General features: G+C 28.6%; 1 long non-coding RNA gene across 1 annotated transcript in view; it reads right to left on the bottom strand.

The window, feature by feature from the left end:
* Nucleotides 1-21,361, bottom strand: part of LOC119672448 — a 54,785-nt gene that overhangs the window by 1,123 nt on the left and 32,301 nt on the right. Inside the window, exon 2 of the long non-coding RNA XR_005251897.1 lies at nt 8,044-8,482. This is a non-coding gene — a long non-coding RNA (uncharacterized LOC119672448). The remainder of the gene's footprint in view (nt 1-8,043; nt 8,483-21,361) is intronic.

Raw genomic sequence — 21,361 nt, 5'->3', positions numbered from 1 at the left:
ATGAGCATCCATAAAATCGAATAATTTCAGCACTATGTCTTTATACACTTACGATTCTCAAATCCTCATGTATATCTTCACTTTAGATGTATTATACTGTTTTTAGCTTAGGTCTGAATAAAATATTCTATTAACTTCTAATTATGGACTTGATAACAACTATAAAGTCGTATGGGTCTACTGATATAGTAATTACAATAGATTAAAGAGGGAAACCTTATAAATTTTAATGAAATATCAGCTTTCACAAAGCATGCTTAAAGTCTTATAAAAACAATTGGTGAACAAACCAAAAATTGGAATATGTAAAGACCATTTATATAGTCTGATCGTCTAAAGAGCATGTTGAGCTTGATTGTTGTTTATTGGACTCATAAGACGTCCGAGATAATAGACAATAGGCCTTAATAAAGTCCTAGTATCATCGTAATGGGTCAACTAAAACTGCATAATGGCCGTTCTGATCTGCTAAATAAATATTTCTATTTTCCTTTTTGTTAACTTAAAACTTACCCAACCTAATACACACCTCAATATTGAGTTCTGTTGAACTATACATGGCCAAATATTAATAGCAGATTCCAAGAACTGCCGGGTCTAGGCTCCGGAACCTTTTGTCAATCTCGACGACCAAGTTCCGTTCATTACCTTCAAAGGGATTTTAAAAGCAGTTCCCCATGGGTTACAACTACAACATAAATATAAACAGCAAATTATGGCAACTAAAATCGTCGTTGTTTTTCGTGGAATGAATACATATTGTATTAAAACCACCGATATAAACAAATTAATAATGGCTGACTTATATCCAATTATGTACCAAATGCATGACTTCATGTAATTATTATATATATAATAGTCCATATGGGATACAATATAATAAGAAATAAGAGAATTTAAAAAAATCTTAAAATGCAATTAAAACATTAAACTACACTGCTTTCTCTGACTTGAATGTGAGAATAATCTAAGGATACGCACTTCTATATTGGGTAGTAGAAAGGAAGAAAGTTTAGGAAGAAGACAAAACGGAATATACTGGAAGTACTTTAAAAAGATTAACGTATTCAATTAGAGAGTTGGGATGAGAAATTGTTACTGCAACAATGGTTCATTAAGGATTCTAGATAAACAAGTCAAAAAGAAATGGGTCTGTTAGGAAACTATAGATCAACGCCCATTTTATTTCAACTTACTGTATATAAATAAGGTCACTGCGATGATTTATATGCGATCAGTGTAAATAAAAATGAGTATTAAAAATCATTTCATATTCGTTTAAATAAAAATCAAAAGCATCGTATAAGAATTTACTGATTTTGTCTGAAAGAAGTATGTTGTTGATATCAGTGATACCCGTTGGTTAGATTGTTAAATGGAACGCATGAATATAATGTATAAAAATTATTCCACGATATTATGATTCCACGAAAAGTTGACTATGGGATCAAAATTCGTAAAACAATGCCTTCAAAACAACAGAATTGATAAGACGACTGTTAAGGGGTCATCTGATAAGTTTTGAAGTATAAGTAAAACTGTTGAAAATAAATAGATTTATACCACACGACTTCTTGATTACATAGATCTTGTCCTAAAGGATATTCTATAATCACGCAAGATAAAGAGATCTTTTCTCACCTTTTGCAACTGCATATATTCCAGCGCCCAGTCATCGTTCCATTTATGGTATATACTAATGTGCATGAATAGTGAAATATTGTAAAATTTTTGGAAAATACTTTAAATAATATTATCATTACTAATTGAGTAATTGAGCCTATTTTTTTTTATTATTACTTTTTATTTTTGTTATGAATCCAACAATACAGAAACTTCTCGAGAAGTAAGCTATATAGCGTAGTGGAGCAAATTGCTCAAAATAAGCAAGTTTCTTTATATCTGGTAATAAATCGGGACACTGAAGAAATAGGAAACTTCCCTACTTTTCCATATCAATTGAAAATATGTTATTTTATAATATAGAGCTGTATTTATTATTTTACTTATAATAAACTATAGTAGAGTTGGTGTCACGGAAAATATTTTAAAATCTACTGCCTTGTACGAAATATAAATTGTGAAATTGCATGGCTAGCAATATCTTTTAAATAAACTTAGTGGAATGATCGGAAAGATCGGAACACCTGTTATGTTGATATGAAGTCAGACTACGTCTGCCATGTCAAATCTTTTATAGTTTTGACTTGACAGGCCTGCTAAAAAAGTACTTATAATTATTAATCCTTATTATTTGACAGAAAATAAAAGAATAAAATTCCTAGATATCGGAAGTTTAGAAGATAATATCGGTGCTAACAATATACTGTACTATAGAGCGATATGGTTTCAAGTTGTGTCTACCTTATCAAATATTTTTTTTACCAGCGTTCGATGCAGAATTGCAGAAACAACTGTTGTGTCTATGTCCAGACTTATCTAACACCTGATTGAGGTTTTTGGGAATCTCGTTCTTTAATTCAATCACCAATATTTCCAGCATTGGTACTGCTCAGATATTTGCATTTATTAATGGGTCCGGATAATTCTCATATGCTCAACTTTCTATCCACAATTACGACGAATGTGAAATCGTCGCTTTTACGGCTTTTTTAGTTAATTACGGTTTTCTTAGACAATTGTTGGACTTGATGCTCCTTCCACTTCACCTACCTACATAGCAGAGCTCGGTAGCAAATCTCATCTTGGTCAATAATTAAAAAATATTAATTTAAAGAAATTTATTGTTAGAGGATCGTTGGACCATTAATTATGTTTAGACAAAAATCAATAAAATTAATTCAATTTTATTCCCTTTTACAACTTTTACTGTTTAACCTAATACAGTTTATATAATTTATATTTTTCTTAATTTAATTTCCCCCAACAAAAATATAACCTCTAATAATAGTTCACATGAAAGTGTTGCTCACTTTACTCGAACTTGTTTTTCTTCACAGTTCCCAGTTCAATCGCAGTCTTTATTCTTAGGCCATCAAAGTCTCGGACTTCCAACATCTTAATTGAGTGGACAAACATGAATTCGTTAACTTCATCGTTCCTAATTCATTCATTCAACTTGCCTCCGCGACATGGTCGATTGGTACAACAATTTTAAGGAAACAACAAACACAACAACACGACGCAGAACAGCAACAACAACAAGAAGAAATAAACAAGACCTCTAAAGGAGATTTGAAATGGTTCATTAATTTTGAAGTCTGAGTTTTGAGCATTTATGTAATATGTAATTGAAGTAATTGCTGCAATAGCAATAAAATTTTCCAATTTTTTTTTATTTTGCGGAACGGCAGTGAATGGAAAATGGAAAAATTTGAAAAGGAAAGCGAATGCACAAATTTACAAGTTCAACCTGAGCAGTGACTGTCGCTGTGGCTGTGGTTGTGTTTTGGCCGCGATGGCGATGGCGGTGGTGATGGCGATGGCGAGTGTTAATGCAAAATAAAAGAAAAGAAAAGAAAAGCAATTATTATAAGAAAAGCGCATCTCCAACATATTTTATGAGTTCAAAAACTTCACAAGTGCAAAATACGAATTAAGTAATATCTCCTCTTTAAGCCGCAATACCCACTTAAATTTATGCAATCAGATACTTCTGCTCAGGGCTGCCCGTTAATGCTTAACAGCACTACGAAAACATAATAATAATAACAATAATAAAAATAAAAATAAAAATAATAATAATAGTTATAATTATGTTAATGATAATTATAATTCCCATATCAGTTACCGTTTTAAGCAAATCATTTTTTTTGCTTTTTTGTTTATTATATGCAGATGCACAGATCGTAATTAATTCAATTTATCTCAGCCATTTGATCTCATGAAATTTGTTACACTTTTCCCCCTCCCCTCCTTTTCGCGTGAATGCCCAGCCAGTGTGCGATTATTTTTCGTTATTAATAAGCGGCTTTGTTATTGTTTATACCAATATGAAATGGAAAATACGTACGAATAAATAAATAAATTGTATAAAATAAAATGAAAATTAAAAGAAAATTCAAATCCCTGTTTTCCGGGAATCTTAAAGTTCAATAACTTTCAACCAAATTACAATTATCGTTCAAAGATACTCGCTCGCTCGCTCGCCTATACCATGGATGCGCAATCACTGCGCAATCCACTGAGCTACCACAAGCACTACCCATTCACACTGCATTCAATTCATTGTGTGTACATGCGCGTGCATGTGTGTGTGTGTGTGTGTTTGTGTGTATTTTGCTTACGATACACCACAGCCAAATACACAACTAAATTACACGAACCAAACCGAATCGTACCGAACCAAACCGAATAGCAAGAAAACTAAAGGAAAACTAAAGTGCGGCTTGTGCCGCTGCACTGCGCTGCGTCTATTGCTGCTACATTAAAAACTAGATAAACCAAGGAAAACATTTTACATAACATGTTATTGAACTATGAAAATAAAAACAACAACTGCTTTAAATTTGTTGCAATTTTCTTGTTGCCACTATTGTTGTTGCCATTGTTGTTGTTGTTGCATTTTTCATTTTAACTTGTATTATTTTACAATGTATATAATATGTTTTTCTTTTTTTTCTTTCTCTTAACTCTTATTTACATGCACACATAATGTTGTTGTTGCAATTTCAGTTAACCAAGCAGCGCCAAATTCATTATAAGTGAAAGTCAGTTTGTTGCTGCAGTTCGTTAACATTGAACTACGTGAGTGCGGAATAAAACAACAAAAAAAAAAAAAAAATAAAAACAAAAAATAAAATAACATTAACATTAACCGAAGAAAAACAATGCACAATCTAACAACAACAACAACAACAATAACACTAACAACATCAATACTCAAACAAATCGAACGACCGATAGACAAACTAATAGACAGACACCCAGCCACAAAAGCTAATACAACTAAACAAGCAAGCAAGCAAGCGAGCAACCGAGCGAGCGAGCAACAAGCAAACAACCAGACAAACAGATAGACGCATCGGCAATGCTGCTGCTGCCTTGCATTGCCATGTGCAGGCAGTGGTGGTTTTTCCACCAAAACTTGCAAATTTTACAGCTAAGCTTCGCTTGCATTGCCTTGTACCGCGCATATTCATGATCACAACAGCGGCAGCAGCAGTAAAATTTGCCGGTGGGGAACAAGTTTTGTGTGTGCCATGCTGTCATGTTGCCTGCTACTGTTATTGTTGTTGTTATTGTTGTTGTAAATGTTTTTCTAGTTATGCATTTTTTTGTAAATGTTATTTAATACTGTTTTTTTTATTAAATTTTATTTTGATATTTTGTATACATTTTTTTCAGTTAGTTTACAAAAACAAATGTGTGAAAAAAAAACAAGTTTGATTTCTGGCTTAGAAATAAAAAAACAACAAATACACGCATGCGTGTGTCTATGCAAAGCAATGCAGCATAAATGCCACTGAATAACAAATTCATTGAATTTGCTTTCGTTACAGCGAATTAACAGAATTAAAGCAATAAAAATAACAACAACAAATATGCTTAGCAGAACTTTTACAAAAACAATTCTGCAAGACAATTGTAGAACGCAACAACACACAGCACAGCACAGCATTGTGTACTGTGGATTGTATATTCCGTTCAGTCCGTGTATTCGGTGTATTCCGTGTAGAACAAATGTAATGAGAGTGAAAGACTTTAGAAAAGGAAAACGATAGGAAAACGAATGTTGGAAAATTTGTTAACAGAACAAATGTGGAAAATAGAAAATGAAATTATGAAAACAAAAACAAAAACAATAACAAAAAAAGAAAAATTAAAAGAATAAAAAAATTTCAATTAAATATTAAAGCATAAATGAAGAGAAATTGTAATTTGATTATGGAAGTTTTTATGAATCGCGTGCAACATACGTAATTGCCAGCAGTGAATAACTGAGATCTAACGATTGAAAGTACGAGTGCTCTTTACTAAGTTCGTTATTTTAAGTAAGGTTAGGTTAATCTGGCTGGCAGTGAGCCAAACATTCACAAATCTTTTAGTAGCTAGTCATACAGAGACCATGGATTACCTGCCATTAAAACTCAACACCACGGTTGAGTGGGGGAAGTTAAGAATAAATATCTTCAATCGTAGGAGTTCCCGATACTAATTGAAGTTTGTTTCTTGAGAGGTGTCGCGATCCAGTTAATACCCCTGCTGTTCTTCAGGGTACAGTACCCGGTTGGAAAATGCAACTCAACATTGAATAAAAGATTTGAAAAACAGATATTCTGCACTTAAGTTAAGGATTCTCAATTGCCCCAATTGTAAGGATTCTAGGTGCCAATTGAAGTTTCCTCTTTGGGAGAAAGCGCAATCCAGTTAACACCACTGCTGTTCTTCAGGGTACAGCACCTGGTTGGAAAATGCAACTTAACATCGAATAAAAGTAATGAAAAACAGATATTCTACCCTCATAACTTTGGATTTTAAACCTAACTACCACAATACTTCCATTAAAGATGCTAACCTTAATTGGTAAGGAGATCCGAATCTATATGTATTAACCCCAATGGCTCCAATTTTACACTTCCGATTGTGTGCCGCAATTAAAACTCATTCACTGCCATTAATACTACAAACAGTATTAGGTGGTGTTTACTGTATTAGAGCCACCTCTTATGACAGGCACGACCTTCGGGAATGTTGTAATTTCTTTTATGCGGGAATAACTGGCAATACAGAGGGAATGAAAGCCAGGGAATGTGTACATTTGTAGTAGGTGTCATATACAATGTGAACGATGTTTTCGAATTTAAAGAGTGTTTGAAGTTTCATTTCTGAGACATTCTTCAACCTCTCAACTTTGCAGCTTATAAGCATGTTAAGCATGTTAAGCATGTTTGTGATTTGTTTTAAAAATTTCTTTACTCCTAGCTCGCTGCATTTCCTATATTAGTTATTATTGATCTTTTTGAGTTGTTCTAAAACTTTGTTTAGTCACAGCTGTTTGTATTTCTTTTATTCATCACTCTTTGTAATTTGTAACTTGTGTACGTCTGCCAATAAAAGGTTATTGCTTGACAGCATATCTCGCTAAAACAAAAGTTTGCTAAAATGTGTTTCAGGATTGTGAATCCATGCTATTTCTTATATAATATCCCTAGATAACGAAAATATCTAAGATAATATCGGAACTATAAGACTATATGAAGTTAGACTGGGTTTGCTTTGTCAAATATCTTGTAGTACAAAAATCTGCTAATAAAAAAGTATTTAATCCATATTATGTGAATATGTTTGTGAATCCACATTATTTAAAAGAAAAATATTCTTACATATCGAAAGTATTTAAGATAATATTGGTCCTAATCCTAGTATATCCGTCCTAATCGGATTTTGTACTATACTGGGTTGTTGAACTTCAGGAAGTCCAAAGTACATGCTAGGTTGGGTTATGTTATAGCGGATATAGATTCTCAGGATGTGTCTCAATGATAGTGCTGGAGTTGTTTTTTTTCAATAGAATACAATCAACTTGCATAGAAATGCGTACATATCGTTGAGCTTTCCCGTCTTTCAATAAATGTTAAAGTTAAAGATTTAACTAACAGCGATAGAAATGAAGAAATAAAGAAAGAATAATCTTCTTAAGAAGGAAGGCTTGCTGACAGCACTAATAAAAGAAAACCCTTGAAAAAATAAAATATTAGACAAAAATGCTCACTGAAAGCACTAAAAAAGTGAAATTATAATTTCCTTGAAAGTATCTGTGAAAGTTATTTTCAAAGTCAAAAGAATTCATTAATTGATAGTTTTGGTGCTTTAGAAGTGGCGTCCATGGCATCTATCCACTGTCTATCTGTGACCTTTCACGCAGACCTGGTTGATAGACTTTTCAAATCATATAATACTTAATCGTCTTGTTGAATTCCTTCAATACAAAAATTCTCTTACAAATAAAAATTTTTAAATAAAAATCAAGAATGCATGTGGAAATATATATTTTTGCAATTAAAATAAAAAACATGAAAAAAAACATAAAATCGGAAATGTGATTTTTGATTGTTTTTGCAAATATTGATTGTCGCTTACCTTTTAGCTTATGTATTGTCAATCATTGAGAGGCGATAATCTGAAGGCAGTAAAATAAGTCTTTTATGAGTACTTGATGTATCTAAATACACTTTAACTATCTTTTATATATAGACAACGATATGTTAATAGATTATGCAAATTGTAGTATTTTATGATATTTGTGTTGGTTGTTGTTGCTTTTTGAGTTTTTTGATTTTTTGCAATAGTTTTTGTTTGAACGTTACTTTAGCATAATCAGTCATAATTATTCTGGCCAGTGCCTGCATTTAATACACTCATTAGTCATATTGTTGTTATTGTTATAAGGTTTTTATTTTGCACCGAATACGGTATAAATACAAAATCTTGGCATTGACATCGACGAATCCCACTTTCTGTATTCGGGGACGCATTTAACTAAATTTTTAAAACTTCGCATCGAATGTTTGCATTTCACCTGAAAAGATACAGACAATAAAAAAAAATTTCATTAAAGAAAATTTTATTAAAGTTCATTGCAAAAATACAAGAAATAAACTTGAGTAGGAAAATTTATAATGTAAACGAGTTTCAGACGGGATTTTTTATGATTACAAAATATTTTATTTTCATGAAATTTTTTAATTATTTATCAAAATAGCTAAAAATAGATGCTTACTATTATTAACAAAAAAGTTTTGATTTATTAATAATATATAAACAAACAGAGAAATTTTAATAAAATCACATCTGGTATTTTTGGATAAAAAAATATAATAAATAAAAAATAATAAAATACTTAGGTGCTATTACGGATTTATTACAGCTTTATCAATAACTACGCAATTAATTTATAAAAATTAAACATTATTAAAATATTAAAATATTTATTTATAATAAATGAAAGGAGATACTTAGTTGGTCTGACACAACAGTGCGTATGATTAACTTTTGTCTCTTGCCTACGAGATCTTCTAATTAAAAATAAAATAAAATAAAATAAAATAAAATAAAATAAAATAAAATAAAATAAAATAAAATAAAATAAAATAAAATAAAGTAAAATAAAATAAATTAAAATAAAATAAAATGACAATGATATAACATAAAGTAAAATAGAATAAAATAAATTAAGGCAAAATATAGAAAAGCAAAATTAAATTATATGAAATAAAATAAAATCAAATGAAATAAAATCAAAGAAAATAAAATAAAATATAATATAATGAAATGAAATAATATAAAACAAAATATAATAATATAAAATTAAATTAAATAAAATGAAATAAAATACAATATAATAAAATAAAATAAAATAAAATAAAATAAAATAAAATACAATAAAATAAAATAAATAAAATAAAATAAAATAAAATAAAATAAAATAAAATAAAATAAAATAAAATAAAATAAAATAAAATAAAATAAATAAAATAAATAAAATAAAATAAAATAAAATAAAATAAAATAAAATAAATAAAATAAAATAAAATAAAATAAAAATAAAATAAATAAAATAAAATAAAATAAAATAAAATAAAATAAAATAAAATAAAATAAAATAAAATAAAATAAAATAAAATAAAATACAATGAAATGAAATGAAATAATATGAAACAAAATAAAATAAAATTAAATGAAATATAATAAAATTAAATGAAATAGAAATAAAATGGAATGAAATAGGTAAAATAAATTAAAATAAAAAATAGGAAAATAAAATAAAACATAGTATAGTAAAATAAATTAAAATAAAATGATTTGAAACATAAGATAAAATAAAATAAAATAAAACAGAATGAAGTAAAATAGAATGAAATAAATAAAATAAAATAAAATAAAATATAATAAAATTATATAAAATAAAATAAAATGAAATGAAATGAAATAAAATAAAATGTAATAAAATAAAATAAAGCAAAAATTAAATAAACTATAAAAATACCTAAAATCGAAATTTTATCAATACTTGATAAATTATTATTAATTTTCACTGTGATGAATACTAAATTCCTTTCACATTAATTCATTGTGAATTTATCTTTATAAGAGTTTTCCGTGTCAGAGCAGTTTGATTATATACCAGATATATATAACTTTAAATTGTTTCAAAAAGACCGTTCTTCTGTGAATCAGCAATTCACTTTACTAAATTTCTTGTTGTTGAACAATCGGGTTATCTATATCTTAGTTATAACTTCTTCGATGATGAAGAGCCAAGCCCAATTCACACCACTGCGGTCTTTTAAGACACAGCAACCGGTTGGAAAATACAGCTCTGGTTTTAACCACAGCCACCGCATTACTACCACTAAAGGTACCAACCTCAATTGTAAGGACACCCGAAGCTCTTTAAACATTAACCCTCGTGGTACCAGGTTTAAACTTCCGGTCAGGTGCCGTAAGTGAAACTCACTCATTACCATTTATACTTCAAACAGAATCGAGAGGTGTCCACTGGATTTTAGTCCTCTCTTAAGACAGATTGTCGGGAATATTCTAACCTCTTTCTCGCTGCGGTTCTGATCGCTGCAGCCACATCAATACCAAACACATCAATTTGGGGTTAAATTAAAGTTATGGATATGGAAGTTTAGCAGCTTAAACAAGATAGTGTCACAAGGTAATTATAATACTTATTGTTTGACAGATGCTCTTTAATAGCAAGATAAAGGTAAGGGTAATCGTGTCAACGTAAAAGAAATGTTCGTTGCGAGAGAATATCGTCTTTATTTGTAAATGACAGTTTAAGTGATTACTTGGCTGTACTTGTCAGAATATGCTGTATAGTGCAGTATATCCTTTTAAATATATTATCAGCTGTAAAATAACATAAAATTGAACGAAAACATAGAAAAGATAGATTGAATGAAAGAAGGATTAAAGACGGAACAAATAATACATATAAAAATTTAATTATAATTGAATAAATTTATTTATTTATTAAATAAAAATCTATATTCTACACTTCATGTTTTTTGTTTTGGATATGTGTCGTTTAATTATCACAATAATTAATTTACTTATATGAATTATAATATATAATAAAAGCTGTATTCATAGTAAGAATTCTTTGATTAATTTCAATTGAAATACTATTAATAAATAAACATTTATATCAGATATATATATTGGATGCTTTAAATTATTAGTTGAAACACCTTGTATTTTTCGCCCCTCAATCTTGAGAAGAAATTCGTGAAAGTGAAATGAATTTAAATTATTAATTCGTTAAGCAGTAATTTTATTAAATAAATCAAAAATTATAGAAGGTTAATTAACCACCACATATATGATAATTTTTTTTCAGAAAACTAGGTTTTATTTGAATTTAATATTTATAAATTAAACGTTAAAAAAAAAACTCAGGAAGAATTTTTAAAGCATCGATTCTTAAAACATATGTACTAGTTCTGCCGACTAATACTGCTTCCTTGTTGAAAATTGACTGTCTACGGACTTAGTCTACAGGATCGTGCAATTATAATGCGCTCTCTTTAGTACTATTTCTGAACGAGACGTTTAAACGCTACTACTAATGTTTTTTATTATCACTCATTAAACACGTTTCATTCAGATGGAACCCTATTTCTCCACATGAAGCCTGACTATTCACTTTTTGCTTCTCATGAAAAAAAATGAAAACCGTGGTTTACTGTTTAAACCATTACGACATATTCGAATTCTTAGACTATACAGTGAATCTGTGCGTTTATATTAAGATGGATGGTACAGCATACATGGTATGCCAAGAACTTCCAAGAAGCTTACCAGTAAAAAATAGCATTTAAATAGGCAGTGAGTCTCTCTAAGTATCTTTTTTGTGCTTTTAACGATCGTTGATTTCCTAACTCTAAAGCATATAATATCAACACGAAACGTTTAAGGTTAATGTGCTGCAAAGGATACCCTAAAAATACCTTGTCACACCACTTCGGTGACTGGTATATGGATCTATGTAAACTTTTGAAGGTGGTTTATGCTCCTTAAGGAATCAGTGCTGATTTCGAATACTGCTTATACACTATAATAATTATTTTTGAATTATAATATTAAAAAAAAATGAAATATTAAATCACATATTTACATTTGAAAAATATTATTATGAAATATATGCACTCTCCACGACAAGATTTATTTGTTTTTGTCTGTTAATTTCAGTATATTTTTTTTTAAACTTAATAATTTATTTTGAATTAATTTATTTCAATATTTATCGACATTTAAGTTTTTTCTAGTCTCAAGGAAATCAAGCAAATTGTTTTATAAAAAAGAGGTAGCGAGTCTGAGACAAACGGAAATGTGCTAAACAATCAACAGCTGAGATGCAAATATGTTAAAAAAATTAAATATTTTTCATTTTCTATTACTCATTGTTTTTATTAAATATATTTATAGGAAATAATAAATACAATAAAAAAAATATATGTAATAAATAAAATTAAAAAATACAGAAGCTCAAAAGTGTGAAATGATTATGAAATATAATAAGAAGATAAGAGGTTTCTAATTCTCAAAAAGGATGTCTTAAGAACTCATACAAACTTAATTTTTTGTATTTTTGTATAAAATTTATAATTTAATTTTTATTGGAATAATTATAATTTAGGTAAGCAGGTTTGAGTGGTGGCCTTCTTTCCAAAAAGCCTACTTGAGCTCAAACAATGACCCATTGTGGTACCACAGGAATAGCATTGGCGCATACATAGATTAAAAGATCACTGTACGAGCAACGCCAAAAAAGGTAACGACTCCCTCATTAGGTAAAGTAAAACCAACAGTTTTACAGTTCTATGAATTTGGGTAAGTCCCTAATATTACAAGATGACAGTTCCATTAGGTCGGTAAGAAAAGGGGCGACGAAGATTTTTGATCTTCTCCTAGCTAAAGAGAGGCGCTGACACATAAGATGAAGCACGGTCTACTCAGAACCACAGTCGCGACAAAAGTTTTTATAAGGTAGACTCAGTCTCAAACATGTCAGCAGAGATACCGTTGTGCTGAGCAGGTTTTGCTTTAGTTGAAATAGCTGACAAATTAGACCAAGTCATATCATAAATATCTGACAATGAAGTTCATCAACCCAGTGTTGCTTGGCTATGCTCAGGTATATTTGTTTAATTGTCAATTTAACTGTAGCAAGTGGAACACCTATATCTAAGAAATAAATGTCAGGGAGAAAAGCGCATACCTTGCCAAGCTCGTCTGTGAATGACGCCTAGTGAAGTCATTGAAGGAAGCTGGGTAATATTGAGTAATAATTGGTGTGGCTAAAGTGCTACATCACATAAAAATCGATGAACGAAATAAGATCAATAGCGGAAAACCAGCAACAATAAGCCTAGAGCAACAAAGTTTCAGAAACAGCAAGATAAATATTATAATTGATGTACAAAATAAAAAAAAAACAAGGAATCAGCAAAGGCAAGACTAAAGTAGTTAGATGAGCACCAAAGATTAACATTTAAGAACAAACCTACAGAGACAGTGATAAGAGAACGAAAACCGATGGACAAAAAAGAAAACTGGCAAGAACAATTCTGAAGTAAGAAGACTTGTTAGGCGTATTTGTTAGTATTTGAGAACAAAGGTTCAGAGACAGAAAAACACGAAAACCTATGAACGAAATAAGAAAAATGGTCAGAACCTTCTACAATGAAAGAGGTTCCGTGGGACTCACCCTGTGGTACAGTAACAATATAGAGATTTGATAAAGAAGAAGAACACAACATTTGTATGCTTGATGTTTCTAAGTATTTAAAGATATATTACAGATGATATTTATTTTTTTAATTTCTCAAAATTTTATTTTATATTTTTATCACTGATCACGTGACTTACTTGCAATAAAATATTATTCCATTTCATTATGGAATGAAAAAAAAAATTATAAAAAAAAAATTAGAAAATAATCTGTCTGTAAAATATATAAATCAAAACTATTTTTAAATAATATTATATATTATTTACCCGACAGTCTTGGCCTTACTGTGCGTATGATGAACATAAAATATTTAAAATTTTTTGCTTACAAATAGACAAATATATATATATATATATATATATTCCACATAAATATAAATAAATGAATTATATTAAGTATTTTCTATTTCACAACTTTATAGATGAATAAGTGACTTCATATATAGAAGTAAAGTTGTTTATGTGCAGCATATAAAGACGACGGAGGAATACTAGTTTTGCTCTTTGGATTGAGTCACGCCGCGGCCGCTGACAACTCGGAAGACGCAAAAAGTCTAACAATGCAATTAAGAGTGTTGAATAAGAATTCATAGATACAATAGAAATAGACACAAATTCTTCTAACATACGTAAATATGTAAACATAGGTTTCTCTAACAATAAAAATAAATTATTAATATTTAATTTACACTAAATTTCATAAAACACAATTTTATACGCTTGTTATACATATATATATAAGATGTTATTAGAAATATAAGTAATATTAAGGTGTTAGACCTTCAAAATATAATAAATGCCATATACAATATATGGAGTTTAAATATTTTATTTTATGTATAACATAATAAACATTATTTAGTGATTATTTATTAGGAATTGCTTTCTGAGACAGATCAGCAAAATTTAATAGAGATAAAAAGTGTGAAGATGGAAAAAAGTGAAACCCCACTCCACTCACTAAAGTGATCTCCTTAGTTGATTGATCCGTACAAAAAACGCGTGAGCCAGTTGCTTTAACTAAGGCGTAACCTGCTCAATACTATGTTAACGATTCTGACAAGTGATTGCATACTAGAAAGACCTTCTATGAGACTATATCTATCAAATAATGATTTTTATAGTGGTTGTAGCTCTGAAGAGTAAACTGTACTTCACCTCATACGTCAGTTTGCATCATTAGCTAGGGGAAGATACAAATTCTTTACGACAAAATTACTGCAAGCTTGGAATCGAGTCATGGCCAAGGTTTTAGACTTTTCAAGTAATTGTACATTTACTTGAATGGGGAAATTGTGGCATATGGCGTTTTTCGTGCGGTGATATTGTAAAAAAATAAAATATATATATAGAATATAGTCCTCTATGGCCGATTTGGGGTTGTTCTCGCGAATAGCAACCGAGACATGATAGATCCGCTTCCCCCCTTTTCCTATCCATTCTTTCGTTATGCTATTAGGCCATATAATATTACTTGTGCTGATTTATTTTATTATTTTCATTGGATAACAAAGGAAACTGTATGCTGAATGTAAGAATTATGACTGTACACTCAGTCTATTATCCTCAACCCCCTCTCTCCCCTTTTCTAAGCCACTGATCGTGTTATCATGATATCAATTGTGTTGGCTTATTTTATAAAAATTACTTTCGTTGGAGAGATATATATATGCGATGAAAGAAAGCTTCACATTGAAAGTAACAATGAAGGACAGTCAGACTGGTAGTAATATGATCATTAATTATATATATTATGATCTAACACATAAAACAAACGACAGATGAGAGAGTCTTTGTCAAAACCACAGATGAAATGGTTGGAGGGTGTGATCTAATGCCATAATCTGAAGAATATATCTAAAGTAGACAGCATTATTTTCTTATATTTTTCAAATTAATGTTATATTACTATTATTATTACTATTTTTATATTATATTACTATTATTTGAATATAACATTTTTAAAATTTTTCTAAATATTTGCTTTGTTTATATATTACATATATATTTGTGTTTATATGTATTTGTTTATACATATTATAATATATATTTATATCTTATTCTGTATTATTATTCTCTTCATTGTTCTTATTTCAATAATTATTATGATCATGAAATTTATTATTCTTAAAATAATTCTATTTAAATAAATTAAGTTATTAATTTATTTCTGTACCATTCCTCATATTCATAATGATTAAGAAATCTTCATTATCTCAATATGTTTTTAATTATTATATAAAATATAATATATATAATATAAAAAATTTAATCTTCGTATTTGCATTTTCTTCCTCATAATTGCTACATGTGGGTATATGTGTGTGTGTGTACGTATGAGTGTAAACATGCACCAATTTCAATTCCCCCCTGTACCAGTTTGCAATTTGCACTATCAAAAAGCAAAGAGAAAATCTGCAGCCAAACAGGAAAAAAAATAGTTTCGTCTCTCTAAAGTGGCCTTTAGACATCAACGCGCGTTGACAAACACACGAAGTCTTCTCTCTCCATTACACATTAAATTTACCAACAATTTTTTAAACACGCCTCCAGCAAGCAATGCAAAATTTGTTCACTCATCAGTATTAAAGCAATCGCTGAAGTGTCTACAGCGACTGCTATGCGTAATTTCCTTACGAAAAATGATGTTTTACATTTAATTTATAATTTTAATTTCTATATTCATATTTATTTTTATGATTTCAATTTATATATTTATTTTTATATATATTATATTTTATATAATTTAATTTTTTTTTTTGGTATTTTTTAATAACAAATTTTTCGTAGGTGTACAATGCAATTAATATTTAAAACAAAATTTTTATTGTAATTTAATGTTTGGTTATTTTTTTTTAGCCCAAGGTTATTAATATTTTAATTCTTCTTAATAAAATGTTTTGGAAATTAAAAAATTTTACCTAGGTAGAAAATACAAATATTTAAAATTAAATTCATTCATATTTGCAAAGCATCGCATGCTAACGACAAATCATGCGTGCATTTAAACGATATTTACGCTTCCATTTCTCAAAATAAATAAAATTTTGCATGCCGACCAAATCCGACTGTATATGCAAAAACACGAGCATGTTTGAAGAAATATCAAAATTTTTTGATTTTCGTCAACACATTTCTTAAAATTTCAAATGTTACTATTACACAAACAAATTTCGCATTTCACAAAGTAGGAGAAAAGTAGGAGAAAAAAATTCTCATGTGAGAGCGATTTTTTAGTATATTTGTTGTTTTATCTGGGGCGTGTTTTAAAAATTGTTAAAAAATTGTTTGTGTAATGGCAAGCGCGCGTTGACAACGAACGTTGCTGTGTAATGGGCCCTTAACGCACATTTTTTTGTTTTTTCGTTTTTGTTTTTTGTTTTTGCTTCTCTATTATTTAGTTATTTATTCTATTTCATTTGTAATTAAAACTTAAAAGCTTTGTTTTTAAATTTGCACCACTTATAAGCGAAAATGAAATAAAATAAATTTAAAAAACATTATTAAATGCGCTTGTGACTTAAGCACGTTTAATGCGTCAGTATGCTTTGTGTGGTGTTACTTTATTACGAGTAGAATATTTTATTGTTGTTGCCTTATTTTTTTTATGTATTTACAATATTTTTTTATTTGTTTTGAGCCAATGGCTCAGTTACTATTCGCATTCACACTTAACGACATACACACACATACGCACACACCTTCGTACAGTTTCATGATGACCTTCTCACACTGTCATGGCTAAAAAAGCTTTATTTTTATATACGAATAAAGAATAAACATGAACATATATTCACTTATTTCATTGAATAAAAAATTATTTATGTTCACTCAAGATCGCATTAGCGGTACACAATAAAAAATTTTATAGACCAATTTTACATTAATAAAAATATTAGAAATATTAAAAATATCAGAAATATAAAAAAATATTAGATATATGAAAAATATTGAAATATATGAATCTTAGGATAAGATTAAAAGGTAAAAAAAATATTTATTGTAATTATATATTTGCGAAAAAAAATCATAAAAATAAAACAAAAACAAAAAAAAAGAACATTTGAACGAAACTTAAAATTTATAAATATTTTATTAATTTTTATTTTAGCATTGATTTAATTGTTATTATAATTACACAAAACTTGGAAGGAACTTAGAAATATGATTGACCTTGAGATAAATAACTGCAATTTTATATATTGTATAAACAAAATTTATTTGAAGTGATATTAATTTATTACATTTATTCCCCAACATAGAAAAATTAAAAAAAAAAATATTTTTAGGAGGTATAATTTTAATAATAATAAATAATTTTACTAAATATGCAACCGGACTTGAAGTAATTAAAGTATTTGACTTACACTGATAAAAACTGACGTACAATACTCAATATTTATTCAGATGACAAGTACTTTTCGCAAAAAAAAAAAAACAAATTTGACTAAATGATATTTTTATGAAACCTATTTTTCTATATAAAAAAAATTATCATTTACGTGGTGGTTAACTGACCTTCGATAATTTTTAATTTATTTAATAAAATTAACGCTTAGAATGTTTAATTTTATAGGAAAAAAAAAACTTTTATACTTTCACGAATTTCTTATCAACATTGAGGGGCAAAAAATACAAGGTGTTTCAACTAATAATTTATAATACACAATATGTGTGGTGCAAATGAGTATTTTTATAGACAGTCTTAGTAGAAATTAATTAATATATGCAATGATTAATATATATCATTTTTGGTTTTTTGTTTTGATTGTATGTTTATATGTTTATTTACATATAATTAAATATGTAATCTTTTATATACACTGAAGATGGTCTACGATGTAGACCGAAATATTTGTATTAATATAATTTTTGTATAAAAATTAAATAAATTTAAACATTTAACACAGTTGGAAAAAAGTGTAAAAATTTTTTAATTGTTTTAAAAAAACATTTTTATAAACCTATGTGTTAAATAAACGACCTAAGCCCGGTATATATATAAAAAACTAATTAAATATCGGTCGTAATACCAATTTATTAATATATGCATATTATAAAAAAAAAATTTATTACACGATTAATCATATAAGTAAACTGATTATTCTCTTATAATTGTATTTAATAGTAAATTAATCAACACATATCCAAAACAAAAAGCAATAACTATAGAATATAGATTTTTATTTAATTAATTAAAATTAATTTCATTTAATTATAACAATAAAATCGTATCCAGATCAATTTTAAGGTGTTCTACAAGAGATAATATATTCAAGGAAATAAACGCCGATATATGTAACCTTATGAAGATTAAAAATAAATTAAATATAATAGTTTCTTAATTAACAGTAATCAATAAAGTACTGAAAAAAAATTATGAAATAATTAGAAAAAAATTTTAATTTACTGAATCAGGGAGTTAAAAAAAAATAAAAATCTTATAAAAGCTTTAACATATCATAAGATATGTTATATATTGTGCTATAATATCGACAAATTATTAAATTAAATAAATATAAAAATTATATAAAATTTTTATTCTAAAGCATGGAATCATTTTCGGGTATCAACTTATCTAGTGATGCCTATGTATGCATAATAACATTTTTAAAAATAAAAATAAATCAATAGATCAGAGTACTGTTGCCAGAATATTAAGTTGAACTGAACGTTGTTTAAAGACTTTGGCCGAGATACTCAAATTGATTGCTAACGAATGACCTGATGTACCACTCGAAATGTACAATGCTTGTTAAGTAGAAAGCAAATATCCAGAAATCTGGAATAAGCAGAGATTGACATTAATATGTGAGGGGAAAGGTAACTTAGAACTTGCTGATGAATACCGGCCACTCACCACTGAGAAGCCGCTAGAAGACTGATTAAACCTTGACTTACAGCAGCAGTTGAACTCACAGGAGGTCTGTCATCGAGACAGTATGGTTTCATAACAGCATACTCTACATTAGGTGCAATAGAAGATGTGGTTAATGCAGTAAAGGCAGTACAGACTCGCAACCACTATTCAAGAAACATTGTTTTGCCTACGAGGTTCTAGGTTGGCAACGCGTTTAATAGTGTAAGATGGACTGACATCCTCGATACACTGGTAAACAAATTCGAAATTTCCCCTTATGTAATGGATGACTTGGTATCTAATGCAAGATTCTTGGAAAATCTGGTGCCAGTTTATGAGATTTACGGTGGGCCAAAACAAAAACAGGTATTCAAGTATTCAAGAGCTGGAAATGCCAAACGATACCCATTTAGTAGCATTTGCAGATGATGTAATCGCAGTGTTAATGACACAAAATAAAGAAATTGTGGAAAAAAGCTAAATATTGTAACGCTCGGAACACAGGCAAGGATAATGTCGTAGAAAAGCATTAGTGTCAGTGCGACAAACAGCACTTTTTAGAATATCTTCTGTACAGTACTGTTTTAGAATCAATGCTGCTGGTAATTACTGGCAACTGCTCTACTGATCTACAGGTTCAAGAATAAAATATATATTGGCAAGCAGAGCTCTTGGGGGGACAAAAATATCTACAAGGACTTTGAAGAAGTAAACTAATACCTTACTCAGTTTCTGTCGAGCAATGGATATTTCCAAAGCTAACTCTAAAGCATGTGCAAAATACAGTCACCAAATTGATATATAATTGGTTTATATTGTGATAACTCACACCGATAAAAGTCTTAAATGATTAATCAAGGAACTTTTCTTAATTAATACTAATGTAGTCCCGGGGGTAGGAGAAAGTATGTAGGTATGTTGGGGAGGGGTTCAATTTGTGCGAGTCGGACATTCACTTTCCGGGGTGCTGGAGTGTAATCACTGCGTAAGCATAGTGATCATTAAAAAAAACAAAAGCACAAAAAAATTCGATAATGATTTTTAATTTTGTTTTGTACTCTTGATATTTTTTGAATTATAGAACGAAAGGAAAGCCACTAAAGAAGTAGTGCTTAAAGTAAAAAAAAAGTAAGGGCACGATTGTTCAAAGTTTGCAGTTGATTACTGAAAATTAAAGAGTATTGCTTGCATAGATCATAATTGTGCTTCATTCCGTCATATTTTTAGCATTTCCCTATATAAGTGCACTACTGGTAGATTAACATGATAAGCTTTAAAATTATAAGCTTTGTTATGCAGGTCTTAATATATTGAGTGACGTATGGATATTGCCTTTTTTTTGTTGGACTAGATGCAAATATACTGAATAATTATTTTAAGTTAAAATAAATATATCATATTATTAATTTCTATGCTTTTTACATATAAATAATTGCATAAACTACGTATACAATATTTTTATGATTTGAAAAAAAAATACATATTTTTCTAGTTAAGTACTATTTTTTTAGTGTCTTCCGTTCCGTTCCATAAATGAAAAGCAAAAAAAAAAACAAGAATACACAACAAATAAAAAGTCATCATTGCTTATTTTTGTGCTTTTGTCTTTTTCTATAATTAATTTCAATGCACAATTCGACATTCTCTATCAAGCATGCATGGCCATAAGCAAGTTTATTTTAAAATATGCAAATTATTAAACAAAAATAGATAAGAAAATATAAATATTCTAAATTTTCTAAGTGTATTTATTAGAAATAAAATTTAATAACAAAACGAAACTGTAAATTTACT

The sequence above is a fragment of the Teleopsis dalmanni genome, chromosome 1, assembly GCF_002237135.1.
Source record: "Teleopsis dalmanni isolate 2A chromosome 1, ASM223713v2, whole genome shotgun sequence".
Classification (NCBI taxonomy): domain Eukaryota; kingdom Metazoa; phylum Arthropoda; class Insecta; order Diptera; family Diopsidae; genus Teleopsis; species Teleopsis dalmanni.
This window is presented reverse-complemented; position numbering and strand designations above follow the sequence as displayed.